General features: G+C 37.9%; 1 protein-coding gene across 1 annotated transcript in view; it reads right to left on the bottom strand.

Moving 5' to 3' along the window:
- The window catches only part of cntfr (ciliary neurotrophic factor receptor), a 248,225-nt gene extending 231,033 nt beyond the window's left edge, over positions 1–17,192 (bottom strand). Inside the window, exons 1-2 of the mRNA XM_067483893.1 lie at positions 17,119–17,192; positions 6,448–6,537 (exon numbers count right to left, since the gene is read on the bottom strand). The gene's annotated coding sequence lies outside the window, so the exon portion shown is untranslated. The remainder of the gene's footprint in view (positions 1–6,447; positions 6,538–17,118) is intronic.
- Positions 17,193–17,726: the final 534 nt, after the last annotated feature.

Raw genomic sequence — 17,726 nt, 5'->3', positions numbered from 1 at the left:
TGTGTAAACAGGCATTTCAGAGGTAGTCAGCACTATTTCCCGCTCTGATGGCTCTGTAAAACAGTAACGCATCGTCCTCAGTAACCCAAACAGGTGGTAAACATCCAGTAAGCAACATTTATTGATAGTTTTATCTAAAGTGGTGTTTTTATGAGTAGCTCTATGTTAACGTATAGGTTTAAACTAAACTCAAAAACCCATTCATTCATTTATTATCTCTAACTGCTTAACCTGTTTTGGGTCATTGGGGGGTGGACCCTATCCCAGATGTCTTAGGGTGAGAGGTGGGGTACGCCCTGGACAGTAGGGTCTACTGTATCTCTGGGCCAACACAGAGACCCATACAGAGACAGGTGACTCTAAATTGCCTGGACAGTAGGAGTGAGTGTGAATTGTTGTCTAACATTTTTAACAAAGACCAACTTTTCAATGTAATTAGTGTTTTTGCATTGATGTAAATTGTTAAAGCGGCCAGGTTATATATGCAGTTTCAGTTTATTTTTATCCACTTATTCTGGTCGTGCATTCCAAACACATTAGCCTGCTTTCACCAAGCTGTCACAGCTTGAGGAAAAAAACATAAAACCTGCTGCTGGATTAGCTGAATTATGTTTATGTCTTTTTTAACCTTTCGGGTAGTTTCACTGGGAACAAAGCTCTCTTTTAGAGGAACACCCTGGTCACACTTACTGTATTTTCTGATGTCACTAAACTGGTTGCACAATGGAATTGTTCATTTCTTGTTGTTTTTAAGGTATTGGCTTTATTTACCTTCCAATGCTCACAAGCTTAAGTCCCTGTAAAATCTGAAGTATGGAACTTGTGCTATACAGACAGCTAATAGTGCAGCATCACACCCTAACAATAAACACATTTCAGTTTTATTTGTGGTAAAAGTTGCAAAATCATCATCACTAATTCCACAACTCCACCCATAAAAATCTTTAGCACAGTGTGGAATTATATTATATCGTTACATGACTGTGAATAAAGAGGAGGAGGAGGGGATGCAGGCAGAACAGCAGCAGAAGGAGGAGGTGGAGAGGTTCAGAGCAACAGGGAAAAATCTTGGGGAGAAGTAAAAGGCAGGGGAGAAGATGAACAGGAAGAAGAATATGTAATGAAGCAAAGTGGGTGGTGGGCATGTGACGTAAAGACAAGCGAAGGAAAACAGTAGAAGAGAAGGCTAGTATTAAAGTGGATGGGAAGTGAGGATGACAGAAGTACAGAAATGGCAGCGACAGCAAGAGTTGACTCAGGCATCAGTTGGCTCTGTCACTGTAAACTACCTTGTTGGAAGTTAAATCCCACCGAGACCTCTGCACACTTCCTCAGAAGCAGAATGCTTGGTTACATTGATGTGGGATCTGACCAAATGTCTGAAATGTAAATAAAGAATCTCAGCATGCGCCACAAGAGGGTACACACTCTCCCCTTGCTTCCTTTTTTCCCTCACCTCTTTCATCTTGGCTTCCTGGTTCTCCTTCCTCTCTGTTTTGCATGGATTCCCTCTTAACCTTGTCCTTTCATACAAATGCAGCAATAGAGAAGTCTGATTGAATTTGCCTTGGAAACAAAATGTTTTTATTTGTTTCTGATAGCTACCACTCCCAGGACTACACATTCTTGAAAAAAGCTTTTAGATACTTACCTCTCTGAAGAATTTATAATTTTAAATTGTTGGAGAAAGTATGAACTTGCTAGGACATATTTCCCAGTGTCCTTCACAACAGAATATGCACAGAAACAGTTGAAAACTTGAAGTTATCTTTAGCACAAATAGAAAAACAAATCAATATATCATTTTTTTCTAAACAGCAAATTTAGTGACACCCACATGCAATAGTTCAGCTCTGATTTAAAGTACGAATACACTTATCACTCAAAGCGAGTTTCCTTTTGAAAATGTTTCCCCACAAGATTCCATTTCCCTAATAAAATGTCTGCAAATCACAACCACTTCCAAAGCAACAAAATTGTCAGTCTGCCTGAACAAAGTGCTCACTTCTTTGCTGGATCCTTTTTAGAGGAGACTTTTATCATTTCACAAAAAAGCTGATCCTGTCAGGATGAAAAATGTATTTGAATGTGCTTGAGGTACACTTCATTTACCTTGCTTGACACTAAGAAACCCTAAAAACCGAGCAAATAACTTGAAAGGTAAGTACAACATAATGCACATTTTATTTTTACTGTCTTTCACTATTAAATCTGCATTCAGCTACTTTCTCCTGTCTAGTCGACAGAACAGTTGGCTCATTTTAGCTCTCATATAAGTATAGAAGCAGCTTGTTATTAGTGATGTTTGTGAGTGTCTGACTGAACTCTTTTCTCCTTTTTTTTCCTGAATCTATTCACACAAGCAGCTAAAAAAAAAGTAGGCCAGAGGCTGATGCACAGAACTTTTTTTGTCTCTCTGACTCATGATTTTGAGTTTATTCAATGTGAACAGTGTGACTGAGAGGAGAGATGTGGCTTTTTTAAAATCCACCTTAAAGTTCTCCTATAGCTCAAAAACGTAGGATTAAAATTCCCTGCTCAATCTAGTCAATCAGTGGAAACAGAAAATGCTTTCAACCATGGGACCTAGAACCTTTAAAGAAATGGAATAAAGGAATTAAAAACATGTTTGAGTGGATTCTGATCCCCTCTAAACATGTTTTCCTGACTGTCTTTTATACCATGAATTTTTTTTTTTTTGTGGTTAGTTATGTATCTGAAATCCAGAATCCACGTTCACAGCGTGGTTCTGTTCCTCTCTTGTGAGTGTAACGCGGCACCAACTGCCTGTGCAGATCGTTGTAGCTTGTTTGGTTACAGAGCGCAGTATAAAAGTTTCCGGTCTTTCCTCCCAAAGAGGATACATTGAAGATACATTTCACTGGAGACTGAATTTAAGTTTTGAGCTTGATTTAATTCCTAGGCATGAACTTCTACTGCAAACTTTTTTATGGATATGGATTTTCAAAGTCATACCACTTAAAAAACTATGAAAGTTGTCGAGATAAATCCAAAAATTGGTTGTTATGTTTTTTTCCATGCATGGCCAGATAATAATGATACATTGTATTATTCAGCTGTTAAAGTAATTTTGTACCAAATTAGTAACAATTAAAACTATCTAAGTCCACTCACCAGTTGCTTTGTTAAATTCTAAGTGTCTTCAAGTTGGGGTTGGGTTCAACAGTAACCTTCACCATGGTTACCAGAATGCTTTCCATCATGAAAGCCTTTTTTACACTACAAGTCTCTGATAAGTTAAAATCAAACTTTACATACTGGGGTCTTCTAGTCTAATTTCTTTCCTTAGTTGAGTGAACTCTCAGCAGTTCCTTTATTCTTAATTTGCTGAAACAAGTTCAAACAACTCATATAAGTTGTCACATGTTGTAAAACTGTGAGGTATTTTAAATAACATTGACTTGAAATTAACAAACTAAACCTGTTTACATTAGCAGTTAGTAGATTCTACAAAGTTTTGCAGTGTATGAATATGAAAATATGATGAAGGGTAGCATAAATGTTTCCTGCATTGTCTCACTTTTCCACTAATGAAAACCCATTTTTGAAGCCTGGAGCCTGCACAGATCTGATATTGACTGGGTGATTATTTACATAACAATGATTGTTTTTTTTCTTGTTCACCTTGATATCCATTGATTATTCATTCATTAAAATTGACATAAATCAATTAAAAGTATTACATAACATATGCTTTGGTTAGCCTTGTAGTTTGAACAGCAGCAATAAATTTGATTTGGGGAAAGAAGGTCATTTGACAACGTCCAGGCACAAGGGCAAAGAACACTAAAATTCTAGCTTGAAAGTGTGCCAAATGGAAAAGCCCACCACTATCATTGACCGTGAGACAGAATATACTGCAATACAAAAAGAAGGAGATTTTATGAAAGGGACCAATTATAACACAGGCAGACAGATGGATTGATCGTAGTTTATATGACAGCAGAGAACAAGGAGGACACGATCTGCCCCTTCAGAGGAGGAGGATGATATGGAGGTGGAATGTCGATTTGAGAACTGACTATGGTGTTTTGTCATAGGGAATAGGAAGAGAGAGGAGAAACTGCCTACACTGTTCTGAGTCTAAAAGTAATGGATCAGTCATAGATGGTTATGTAATATGGAAAATAAGACAGGGCAAATCAAAATCAAGCTGAATTAAAGGAAATGAATATGGACATTTGAACAGTACATTTAGACAATTTTTGTTATCTTGATGAACCTATAAAATGTTTCTACATTCATATATAAATACTGACGTTAACATCGAGGTTGTTTTATAGCTTTTCCCTGTTTACTACTCAGACAAGCTCAGAAATTTCACCTGTTGTGAGACTCTTACACACACTATTGGTGGCTCCCAGGTGGCTTTAAATCACAAACAATATCCTTAAAATTATTTATGTAAGTGAGTTAAATATGTCACTGCCAGACAGCAAGATTCACTCCTGGCTTCTGGACATTGTCAAACTCATAATAAAAGTGTAATGTACTTTACAAGTTTCTTTTGACCCCGTCGCCTCCTCTCTGTAGACACGACATGAAGGACATACAGTACTCATTAAAGATGTCACAGTTCAAGTAAACACTTATATGCAACTAATGTATGCATGTGTAGGCGAGCGCCTACGACTCAAAGGCAGCCATGTCCAGTTCAAAAGCAAGTTAAGCTTGTATTGGTATTGGAAAATAGTAAGTGGAAAAGGCAAAAACAAGGTTAGAAATGCATGAAGAAGTACACAAGGGGCAGTCAAGGTAAAAAAGTCCAAGAGTTCAGGCACAAGTTGAACAACACAACAGGAAAAACAAGCAGGCGAGGAAAAGACAGGAAAGTATATTAGACAATCTGACAGAGAGCCTGAGTGGCAACAGTCTGGCATACATACAGTACAACGGAGGGGATTAGTGACTACAGGTGAGCAGGTGTCAGGTGACTGGAATGGGGGAGGAGCTGGGATTGTAATAGGGACATTTCAGCATCTGGAAAGACAGTGTAGTGAATATTCAAACAGATAGTGATACAATAGATAAGTTACTAAAAATGACATGGAAGAAGTTGAAACCACTCTGGCCCCTCCCTGGAGATTGTTAACATGCCTAAGAGTTGTTCTGAGAGAGTTCTGAGTTTTTGAATGTAGATCAAAGGGCAAAAATGGGATATTGATCCAGTTAATGAAGCGGACTGAATACATGTGACGTCATCAGGTGCAACACGTCTTTAAAGCCTGTGTAGAGGCGACCTTACTGGTATCTCATGGTCTCACGGAGTGAAGTACTATCCTCCGGAGATCGTTGAATGACAAACATTGATCATTTATTTGTATTTGCTTCTCAACTTACCGATAATGGACTAATTGTACATCCACGTTTAAGAACAGTGTTCTCACAAACACCTTCATCAACAAGTTTCTCAAAGTAAGAAACCGTGTTCTTCCACAGCTACACACTGAACCTCTCACCTCTACCCCGTTGCGGTCCCCACTACCTCGTTGTCAGATCCCTCGCTCCAGCTACTGTCTCTCTTGTAGACCACCTCTGTTCCTTTCAGTAGCTGAGCCGAACTGAACTCTCTTGTAACAAAACCTTTGCTGCACATTGTTTCCTTGCCAACTGGACAACAAACTTAAAAGGTAAACTACAAAGGCAACCATCAAAGTTATATGACCTCACTAATTACATCATAAGTACGCCTAAACGTAACACAATGCACAATACAGTACAGTACACGATACACAATACACAACAAAAACAAAAACAGAGGAAACCCTGGTTGGCTCATACAGCCTGTGTTTTTTGGCCTAGATTACACATTCTAGATCTTTACAGAAATGATTTCAAACCCTTTCAGCACATTCTGTTGTCAAATAACTGAAAGCATTTAGGAGAAAACCACATAATATTTATGTCTATATCGCGGATAACATGGATGGAAATGTCAGGGGATGTATCAGTTTTAACCGGAAAATCCTGGAGGTCTCTGTGAGCATGAGTTTGAATTATTCAAAATCAGGTAAGTGAGTTGTGTACAAAATATTCAAAATTTCTACAAATTGGGGATTATTTACGATTTTGTGTCTAAACCCTTTCATTAACTCTATATGTTTTTGGGGTGAATCTATTGCTTTTAACCCTCTGATGTTTGTTCTACCCTTTTTCATTTTACTGATTGTAAATAATATCCCACATTTACAATTAAAGTGTATTATTAGAGGGTCTTTTGTGTAACTGAAGTTGAAAAAAAAGTTTTAGTTTTCCTCAATCGAATAAGAAGAGGACAAAAAGGCAAATAAGAGATTGTTAATAATTTAGATGAGTAGATCTCACCCACGTGTGATCTTAATAACTACCTATATTCTGGCATCACTCCCATTCACTGTGATAAACAAAATCTTTCTAAGTCTCACGCTAAGACTTGTTCCCCTTTACCTTTGCCTCCCAGTGCAGATCTTGTTTGTCTTAATGAATCTTTGTCTTTCTGGGCATCTCTCGCTGTCTCTTTTCTGTATCACCGTGGCACTGTACAATGGAAGATGCAAAGAAACACAGACAAAAATAAATTCATACACACAGGACTTTAGACACAATTTCAAGTCAGGGAGTCATAGTGTCACCGCTGACATCTTAAAATATTAAACATAGTCAGATAACACACACAAACTCACAACCAAATAATTAATAAATAATTAGATAAATGAATTTCTTAAAAAAAAATGTTTGTAGAGATGTAGCTTTAAAGAATCACTACAAATCACTAAGAGTCACAAAGGGCTAGAAAATAATGCTCAATATATTGAAGAGGACAGATGTACAAAATGGAAATTGCAAAGGCTTAGATAGAAATGTTGGAGCCACACATCTATCTGTTATAAACAATTTACCCCAAGAATAAACAACATCCATTTGTTTGAAAAATATTTCTATAAAATGAATAACAGAAAAAGTTTAATACAGTTTTCAGAAAGTTTTAACAAATCAATGTCATTCTGAGCTTGGTTTTCACAAAATGTATCTACACAATCTTACCCAACGCACTTTGGACATAAAGCAACTCACAGAAAAGACTGATGTTTATAATGATGTAAATATGCAGACATGTACCATAAACTATGCTGTATGTGGTATATTTTACATATTGGGGAAGAGCATCAGTATATTCTAGATGTTTTGGAATAAATGCTCCAGCCACATGAAGTATGAGCTTTGCTGAAATCCAAATGTCTCGCTTTCCCCCTATATTTCCCGTGTTGCTCCTTTGAAATCCAGATGTTTTTTTCATCGTGGTCCTTGGCTATGTACTGTAGCTGTTCCTCTGCAGAAAACATGCAGCAGAAAAAACCTGATTGATATAAGGTTAGTCTATCCTCAAGGTTGTTTGGGGATTCTATTTGCCTTTTTTAAACAAGAAGTAAGAAAACAAGATGAATACAAGGGGGGCATATTGGTGGAGACTGACTGGAAACTGACGTCAGTTTACTATGCTATAGTGTAGAAGGAACAATTGTCACATCTGCTCATCTACTTTGATCAGTTAAAATGCATGAGAAGAAACCACATCTAAACGTTTTTGTGAAAGGCTCATCCTTCATTTAGTGAAGACCAAAGTCACAAAAAGATATACTGTGCATATCTGAGACAGACATAGACACAGGGTCAGTGTTTGGCACCCAGGGTGGATTTAGAGTTATTTATACATTTATCTAGCAAATTAAAAAGTATTTTTTTTAAAGTAAATTATTCTTTTATTCATTTTTTTTTCAATGAAGCCACATTACATGGACTGTGAGTGTCCTACTCCTCTCACAGGTGGAGACCTGTTTAACAGGTCTGTTTCATTGCTGAGCAGGTGGCAGAAGAATCATTTTCAATTGGAAAAATGAAAAGTAACAAAAAGTCACTTGATATTTATTACTCCACAAAAATGAAACAATTTAATCAAAATGTTATAAAGTGTGCAGTTCATGAGATGACGGGTTAAATTTCCTTTTTATTCCAGCAACCACTTGGTAGAGCAAGTGTGATTTCATAACAGCCAAAAATAAAAGCAATATTGTTAACTTTGGAAAAATTATATGTCTCCATCACAAGCACAGACCCAGACACAGGCACACACACACACACACACACACACGCACACACACAAACCAGCAATTGTTTAGAAAAGTAAAGTTAATGTTAGTAAAGTTAGGTTTACATTTGGTGTTAGCAAGTAGCGTATTAAGTCAAGGCTACTTCCCTCTGTATTTCCCTCTTTGGCATTTTCTTTACATTTGATGAAACAAGACACTATGGCTTTGTGTGCTTACAGTACTGTGGCACAACAGTGTTTTGAGCAAAACGTTTGTAGCATGCTATCATCCAGTATTAAAGTATACAGTGCTTAAGGGAAGATGCTGGTGAAATTTGCATGTCTGTTTGCTATGATGATATCACCTCGGCATGCTGATGGTATAATTAAGTTTCAGTTAAAATTGAAGGTAAGTTTCTAAGTCTGATGGAATACGATCATAAACAAAATATTTGGAGAAATTAAAGTTTTGATAAGAAGTCAGTATATTGCCTATGATATTGTGAATTTTTTATCAAACATTTGTGCGTTGTCCATTCAGTAAATATTAAAATACTTTATGGGTCAAATCCATTTTTTTGTCCTGCACCACCAATGAGAAGTGAAGGATTGTGATGGGATTAGGTTTCTGGAAAGATTGGATTTATATGAAATTATGTGGCAATTTTACCAATAGTGGTTATTTCTTGTTATTTCTTCTCGCTTGCAAAAATAACTCAAGCATATGTTTGTAATCTGCATGTCTCTATTTAAAGATACAGTTTTGTTTTAGTAGCATCTTACAGAACATCAGCATCTCATCTCATTTTTTATACATAATTGAAAATTTATAATTTAATTATATATAATTGACCATTAGCAATACAGACATTAGTGCATTGTGTCTCACTGAGATAGATTTCTGCTTTGAGTTAATACAGTGAAGAACATATTCATCCATTACAGTTAATGCATCAGTCCATTCATCTGTTTGTCTGCATGTTTGTCCATCCGGTGCTCCTCCAGTTACAGTCACTCAAAGAGCTTCCAAAGCACACATTCAGTCAACTAACTATTCTCAAATTAATTAATAATCCAGTTCTCCATCCAGTTGCTGTACCTTTTACTTTCCGCAATGCAGCTTTCTAATCACCATGTGATGTGTCTTTCTATCCACACACTGGTCCAGCTGTCGTTTATTTAATCAGCCATAAAATTCTTCACTCTCATGAACGAAGTCAACAGTTCTGCTGTCAGTACAAGGGTTTGATCTCTTGATTAAAAAACTACCATAGTTTTGAATGAGTGAAATGCAGACAATAAAGCGGATATACAAAAGTGAAAAATCAGTAAAATTCCTATGCTGACAATAAACTTTGGATGCCCGACACACTACTCTGTACTTTCAGTGACTCCACTTTTAGTTTGGTTCTCAATCCCAGTGGCTTTAGCCGAGTTGCTTAATGACAAACAGAAGACCGGGCAGCTCCCACGTGTAAATGAAAGTGTTAAGTGGGGCTTTGCTGAAAATGAGCTTGTGTGTTTAGTCAAGTTCATCTAAAAAAATAAAAGCTTTAACATAAATTTCTCCTCCTTGAACTTATTTTTTTCACTGCACCCTTCATTAGAGGTGGTTCCCTTTACAAATGTCTTTGGTTTGGTTCAAAGGTCAAGCCACCTAAAAATTGCTTGTTTAGCAAGCTCGGTTAGATTTGTCCCTTCACACGTGTATGTCATTACACATAGCTTGGCCTCAAAACACATTCATGGCCACATGTTAGCTGGATTAGATTTAGAGCTGTGAAGTGGCCTTTTTTTAAGAAAAAAGGAAAAAGTTTTAAAATGTTGGTTGTGTCGCACTTGGAAACCAGTGCCATATGTTTATGGCTCCACTTTTAGCTTTTAATACTCAGTTGTGTTGCTAGGAGGAGTTGGGCTGAACCAAAATAAAATCAACAAACAACAACAAAGCTGACATTTGGACATTTATGTGATTTAGTATGAGAATTCTACAAACACAAGAGACTTATACGAAAGATGGAATCCAGACATAAAATTCATATATTATCAGATCTTCATGGAAATGCAGAAATGTATTGGTATATTATATCTGGGCTCTAATTAAGTGAATAGGTTGAGAAAAAAAATTGTTGGTTGAAATTCTTTGGATTCTTTTAACTAGTTTAGGACTGTATGGAGGTTTTCTCTTATGTGACAGCTACGACAAACATCCAGCAATTAACTTTGCCCAGTTTGTTTAATGGTCTTGAGACCATTACCACTGCAATAAAAAGTAATTTAATTTTTAGCTCCAGGCAGCAATGTTGAAATCTATGTGATGTCTTTCATGTGTAGTATATACATATAGTCAGATATAGTCAGATATAGTCAGAGTGTGGAGTAAGACAGGGGACCAGGTTACCTGATCCTCTTATTTGCTTGAGGAGGTAAACCAAGTTACCTACTTACTACAGGGTCAGTGGTTTGATGCTCTTTTCCTGGTCTACATGTTGAAGTGTCCTGGGCCAAGACATTGAACATAATGTTGCTCCTAAAGGGTGTGTGTGTACATTTTGGTGACATTGGATCAAACACATCTTCCAAGGGAACTGTACATACTTTAACCAGTATATCTGGGTTTTAGTTGCATTGTGGGTAATGTAGGTAATGGGTTTTGACATACTGCATTTATTTTGATGCTTCTGACTGCTCATCATGTGACAGTGTTATAGAACTGTGATGTAAAGCCACAGAAGTACTCATTTAAGACACAACACCTGAAAGTGCTGACAGAGAGCAGAAAATGTAGAAACACTGAAGGCTGTGATTGCTGGTAGGCTCTTAAAGGCTGACCATGCTGTTTCAATTCTGAGCATCCAAGTCATGCCATTAGTCTCTATTAGTACAAGGTGTTTTCTGAACTGCTGAGTGCCAGCGGGGTCAACTGCCAAAGGCTTGATGCAGACTGATGTTGAGTTATGGAGTCACATTATGCATTTTCTTCAAAGGCCCAAGCACAACAGGTGGTGAAACCCTGTTGTTTTGCCTTGCCATTAAATAATACATTAATTGCTTTGGTGATAACAGACTTAGAAGTCCTCCTATGATCATGTAGTACTCAATGCCATTGCCAATAATGGTTTTAATATAATTTAAATAAATTGTGTCAAATTTTATCCAAACCTTAAAAAGTAAAGGATACTTGATGTTTGACTGTAGAGTCTAAAAGATGCCAACAGTAACCACAGATAGTATGGGAATAATAAATATTAATGTTGTATTTAATATGCCTCCAACATCTGTGTAAATGCAATATTTTAAAAAATATATTTATTTGCTAAATGCCAGAGAACATGATCCAAAATGATGAATACATCTTAACGATTTCACTTTTAAATCATTGCCCTGAGGACTCAGACCACATCAAACGAAGGACTTGGGATTGCTGAGAATGTTTTGTGTGGAATTACTTTGTGATAAGTTGTGTTCCTCGGGTTGAGCCTTATGTCATGAAGATGATCCAGATCAAAGAAAAGAAAATAAATTTTGTGACATTTTTGAAATATCATGTAACACCAGAATTACTTGCATTGTATAAGCCAGTGAATGGATCAGCTAGGCAGTAGATTGATGCCAAAAATGTTCAAAGGCTAAAGAGAAAAACACACAAAGATAGATGTAAAACAGACAAGATATACGGTTAGAACTATGTCAATCATAAAATGACTTATCCTGAAAATAACATGTCTAATCGCTTTAGCTGCATTATTAGGAGGAGGACTCCCTGTTGAGGTTCACAGTTTGGCAGCTTTCAGCGAGTTTGCCATCACTCTGAGAGAAAAACCAGCTGCCAAAGCCTGTGTGTCTCCACTAATAACTGACTGGCGCTGGCCAGACTTACGTTATTCCTTTATTTATCAATGAGGACTAACTCCGTTTGTTGCTGTGTTGTGTTGCTCACTAATAATTGTAAATGGGCACAAAGTTTGAAATCAAATTCAATGATTGAAAATGTCCACAGGCGCTAACCACAGTGGCCCAAAACGTCCCCCTTATTTATACTGTACTGCAACGGATAAGAGTTGGAATGAACTATGAAGACTAAGTGCAAGATGGGATGAGTGTTTGCGCAGTGAAAAAGCTGATATGAGGTTAATCAGGCCCAGTGACATTACAGTCCATGACACCATGAGTCAAATGGTGCACTAGGTGTTAATATGCTAAAGTGTTACTGTCTTTTATACACATCTGAAGAAAGGTGAGCGTGAGTCACCTGAGTGTACGTATTTTGTATGTTACCATGCTAAATATTGCAGTACTGTCTTAATTAAAACATGCACATAAACAATTTAATGATGTCTTTCACTTGCTTGTTTTTCCGTGTTTGCCTGCTTTCTGACTGCCTCACGAGTCAACGTGTCCCCAAAACAAGATGAAACCTGCACTGAAAACTAAACACAGCATTAGCCTTGGTGCCAAGAGGGAGAGAACGAGGGATAAGAAGGAAACTCATCCAATTTTCGTTTGCTGGCCGATGCAGCCAAAACTCTCATTTACTGTATAAACTCCAGGCTGCCAAGAGCTTATGTCCAAATCAAATACCCCAGCACAGCAGACACTAAAAACGCTTCCACTGGTGGACTCTTTGGCCAATTCAAATTTAGTCTAAAATGAGCACAGATGGAGGGAAGTTTTTTTTTTCTTCCTATGCTGGTTTATGCTCTGACTTATCTCATCGTAAATATGCCTGGAATGAGGGGAAAGAGGGCTTGCATTTGAAAGGGACATGCAGTGATGAAAATGTTCTTGTGATTGTTCTCATAGTCATGAATGTGATTTGTGAAAGAGAAGAAGCAGAAGAGACAGTTCGTGTTTGGGAAGTGATGAGTGTGGTATTATGCACTGATGCAGACACAGTTTGTGTATTAGAGAAGGAGTCTGCATACACTTAAATATCTTTAGGGAAAGTAAGGAGCTAGGTAATACAGTTCATATGCATCTTATCATTTGAATCCAAGATCAAAATCTCAAATAAAATACTGTAATTGTCGGAGAATGTCATATCTGCCATCCAGCATCTGGTTAAAATGTATTAAGTTGTCAAATCATGTTTCCAAACTTTTAATTCTAGTGTGATGAATGACAATGAAAAGGCAAATCACATAGCAGAGCCTGTCTGTTCTGACTGAAATCATTGTTTCATATGTCCTCAGACTGGATCCACTGCACTCTTTTGTGTATTTTTAAAGACTGCATACTTGGATTTTTTTGGATTGATCTAGAAAGGCCAATCGGGGCTATGTGGGATATGTGAATGTAGCCTAAATTCAAATGGGAGACATGGCACAGGAAAGAAAACAAATTGGAAATTACCTATATGTACAAGTATGTACATTTAGCCTTAAGATGTGGTCAGCTCTTCATATAAGTTACAGTTATGAATAAACGTGATCTATTGTAACTCCTGACACATAAATAATGGTAATTTTTCTTGTTAAATACATTGCTAAAATATTAACAATGTTGGTTTCAAAATGGCCTTATGTGAAGAATTGGATAATGACATGAAATAGCATTTACATCTACTACCCAAACTAAAACCAAAAGAAGAAAGTGAAGGTGTCCTTTAATGTTCACTGTCACTGCATGAATTCTATTAACCTTTATTATAACATATAAGTAAGAAAAAATGTTCATTGCAAATAAAATCTGGCACCATAAACATTTATGCAGGAGAAAGAGTAAAACCTGTAAACCAACAGAAGCCATTTGGCATGGAACTATTTTTTTAACTGCTCCCACAACAACTAGTCTGCATTTCAGAGATAAAGATTGTTTAAAATTTTACAAGGTTGTACTTCGTATAAAGTAAGCTGCAGAGTTACAATAAAACTGTTTGCGAAGGAAGACAGAATTTAAAATTATTGCTGTTAATCTAATATCTGTCAAAAGAGTGAGCGGGGAAATCATGAAAAATTAAAAAAAATAAAAAATAATCCAGAGGAGACTGAAACCAAAGTGGCTGTATCCTATCACACTGGGAGCCTGGGCGTGCTCCACTTGCAAGATTGTCTGGCTCACAAGGCTTCCCCATAATGGATTGCACACTAAATTTCATTTTAATTCCATTTCTATTCAGCCAGGGTAGCCCCCTGAGATAAAATGTCTTTTTTTTAATAGAGATCTGCAGCAGTCCAAGTCAGCCACCCATTATTAGTGAATAAAATGTGTATATAAATACTGAGTTATTAATGCAAGTGTACGTTAAAATTCTGTCAGGATGGTGGAACAAAGTTTTTTAGTCATTAGCCACCTTCCATTTACTGAAGCATTTATGTATGTACAGTATATACTGTGTTACACTGTGGCATAAAGGTTAACAATCAAGGCTTAAAACAATGAAACAATTATGTGCTTTTAATAATTAATAAATAATAATATAGGTAACTGCCTTTTTTTTTGATTAAATGTGTCTTCCAGATGTATGAATTAATAAATATTACTGGGGTTTGTAACACAATGCCTATAACTAGCTAATGCCTGTAACTTTACCCTGATATGTGCTGCACATTCTTACATGCTCCCGTTCTTAAAACTTCGAGACAAATAATTTTAAGGTCGGAAAGTGACAAAAAGTCTACTGCTCCAATCTTCATGTGTTTTAATTGTTTTTTAATACGGCACAGACTGATAAACAAATTCAAGATGCAGACCAATGAGTAGAGGGGTTTGGAACACAATGCCTATAACTTTGCCCTGATATGCAGAGGCAATTCATTGCTACTCCCTCTGAGGAGGTGGCATCAAACCATATTGCTGCTCACAAACGTTCACCTCTGCCCTTAGCCGAACTTCCACTACTCTTTCCCACAACTTCATTGTTTGGCTCATCAGCTTTATTCCTCTGTAGTTGCCACAGCTCTGCACATCTCCCTTGTTCCTAAAAATCCACTACCAGTACACTTCTCCTCCAGTCCTCGAGCATCCTCTCACTCTCCAAGATCTTGTTAAACAAACTAGTCAGAAACTCTACTGCCACTTCTCCTAGACATATCAGGACCAACTGCCTTTTCTCTCTTCATCCTCTTCAACGTCCTCCTCACTTCATTCTTACTAATATTTGCTACTTCCTGCTCCACACCAGTCACCTCTTCAACTCTCTGTTCTTTTTTTTTTCCTCATTCATCAACTCTTCAAAGTTTTCCTTCCATCTTCCCATCCCACTCCTGGCACCTGTCAATATATTTCCATCCTTATCTTTAATCACACTAACCTGCTCCCATCTCTATCTCTTTGTCTGGCCAACTTGTACAAATCCACGTCTCCCTCTTTAGTGTCCAGCCTAACATACAAGTCCTCATATGCTCTTTGTTTGGCCTTTGCCACCTCTACCTTCACCTTACGCTGCATCTCCCTGTACTACTGTCTACTCTCTTCAGTCCTCTCATTGTCCCACTTCTTCTTAGCTTACCTGTATACACTCCTGAACTTCCTCGTTCCACCACCAAGTCTCCTTGTCCACTTTTCTCTTTCCCGATGACACACCGAGTACCCTCCTACTTTTCTTCCTGATCACATTAGCTGTACTGGTCCAGTCATCTGGAAGCACCTCCAAACCACCCAGAGTCTCTCTCAGTTCCTCCCTAAAAACTATACTACATTCTTCCTTTTTTAACTGCCACCACTTCATCCTCTGCTCTGCCTTTGTCCTCTTCATCTTCCTCACCACCAGAATCATTTTACAAACCACCATCCTGTGTTGTCTGGCTACACTCTCCCCTACCAATACTTTACAGTAACTGATCTCTCTCAGATTACAAAGTCTACACAAGATGTCGTACACCTCAGTGCTTCTACCTCCGCTCTTATATGTCACTCTATGTTCCTGCCTCTTCTGGAAGAAAGTGTTCAGACATTAACAACCACTCTGCAAAGTCTACCATCATCTGTCCTTATGTGTTCCTGTCCTGAAGACCAAACCTGCACCAATCACCAGTTTCCACCTCTGGGGATGCTCTGAATCACTTCATCTAACTCACTCCAGAATTTCTCCTTCTCTTCTAACTCACATCCTACCTTTGGGGCATAACCACTAACAACATTGAACATCACGCCCTCAATTTCCAGCTTCAGACTCATCAACCTGTCTGACACTCTTTTCACCACATTCCTCACAAACTTTCAGTCCTACACTCTTGGCTTTCCTCTTCTCTCTCTGCCTACAAACACGCCATACTCCTCCTCTTCTAACCTACACTGTAGGTCAACAGCACTGTTGGCGACCTTTGTTAACCTGGCCCCGACCAATCCGGTATGGAAGTCAGATTTGATGTGGAAGTCATGATTCGTATGTTTAATTTGGCATGCGTTTTACGTTGGATGCCCTTCCTCACAGAACCCTCTGCATTTATCCAGACCTGGGACTGGCACGAGAAGACACTGGCTTGTGTCCCTTTGTGGTTACATTCCATCCCTTCCATTCTTTACTTCTCACAATTAGTAAAGGGATATCTTGGCTTCAGTGTGGGCTCACAAGATACCAAAAAATAAAGATAACTGAATTAACTTAGTCATAAAAAAAAAAATGAAAGGCTAATCTTGTACTCTTAACTGTCTTAAGAGAGACAAAGACATAAAAATGCTATAGAAGTCTACAGGGCTGATATAGACAGCACTGAAATATCACTCTGCATGCGGTAAGGTGCAAGAGAAGTCAACCTGTGCTGGGGGAAACCCACATTTCAACCTTTGGCTCGCAGGCTGGAACCAATCAACTCTTTGGTGAAAAAAGAAATAAAAATACACCTTCAATCAGATAACTGTTCACTCAGCCAAGCAGGGTGGCTCTCCTGCAGAGCCACCAGAGCAGGTTTACTAGAGAGAGGAATAGTGAGGTCCTTAGTACAAAAATATATAATGTCATGTCACAACAGTGCTTATATACTACTGTATCTTACCTGCACTAGCATTTTAACCCACAGCCATGATCAAATGAGTATTTGTGCAGTTTTCAATGCTGATTCATCATGAAGTGTAATTGAATCTATACTCACCTTTACTGACTGTCAGGTTCAGCAGCTTTGTAGCCCAGGAGGCAAAGCCAATGGCTTTAATTGTACAAACAGCCTCTAAAATCACTGACACTAGCTGCCCTTGGACATCCATACTCTGCATGCGTGAGAGGTGGAGGGATTGACCCCTCGTTCAGCAAGTATTGATTGTTGCCTTTTCTTGTTTGTATAACTGCACAGTAAAGGAACAGAAGCGGCATGAGGGATGCTGCAAGGCTAACAAGCACAGGGACTGTTAGCGTGACCAAAGTAACTGTGATCTGGAGAAGGAAATACATTTCAGCCTAACTGAAAACAAACAAAGCAGAAACATTTTGGATATGATAATTCAGCCAAGGTCCCATTGGTGGTTAGATGTAGAGTGTCAGGAGTCACAGTCTATCCCCCATTTAGTAGTTTCCAGCTGGGACATATTTGCTGTCAGACAGTAGCAACAGACGCAGCAGGATGCAGTTGATCAAAGCTGAATTGCAACAATTGCACCATAGCATCCACTAACACCACCAGTTTGTTGTTGTTTGTTGTCAAAAGCATTGCCTGTTGGACAAATAACAAGATGTTGATTTAATTAATCTGTCGTAATGCTGTAT

This window comes from Channa argus, chromosome 18 (assembly GCF_033026475.1).
Source record: "Channa argus isolate prfri chromosome 18, Channa argus male v1.0, whole genome shotgun sequence".
Classification (NCBI taxonomy): Eukaryota; Metazoa; Chordata; class Actinopteri; order Anabantiformes; family Channidae; genus Channa; species Channa argus.
The sequence above is the reverse complement of the archived record's forward strand: the minus strand, read 5'-3'. Positions and strand labels throughout refer to the sequence as shown.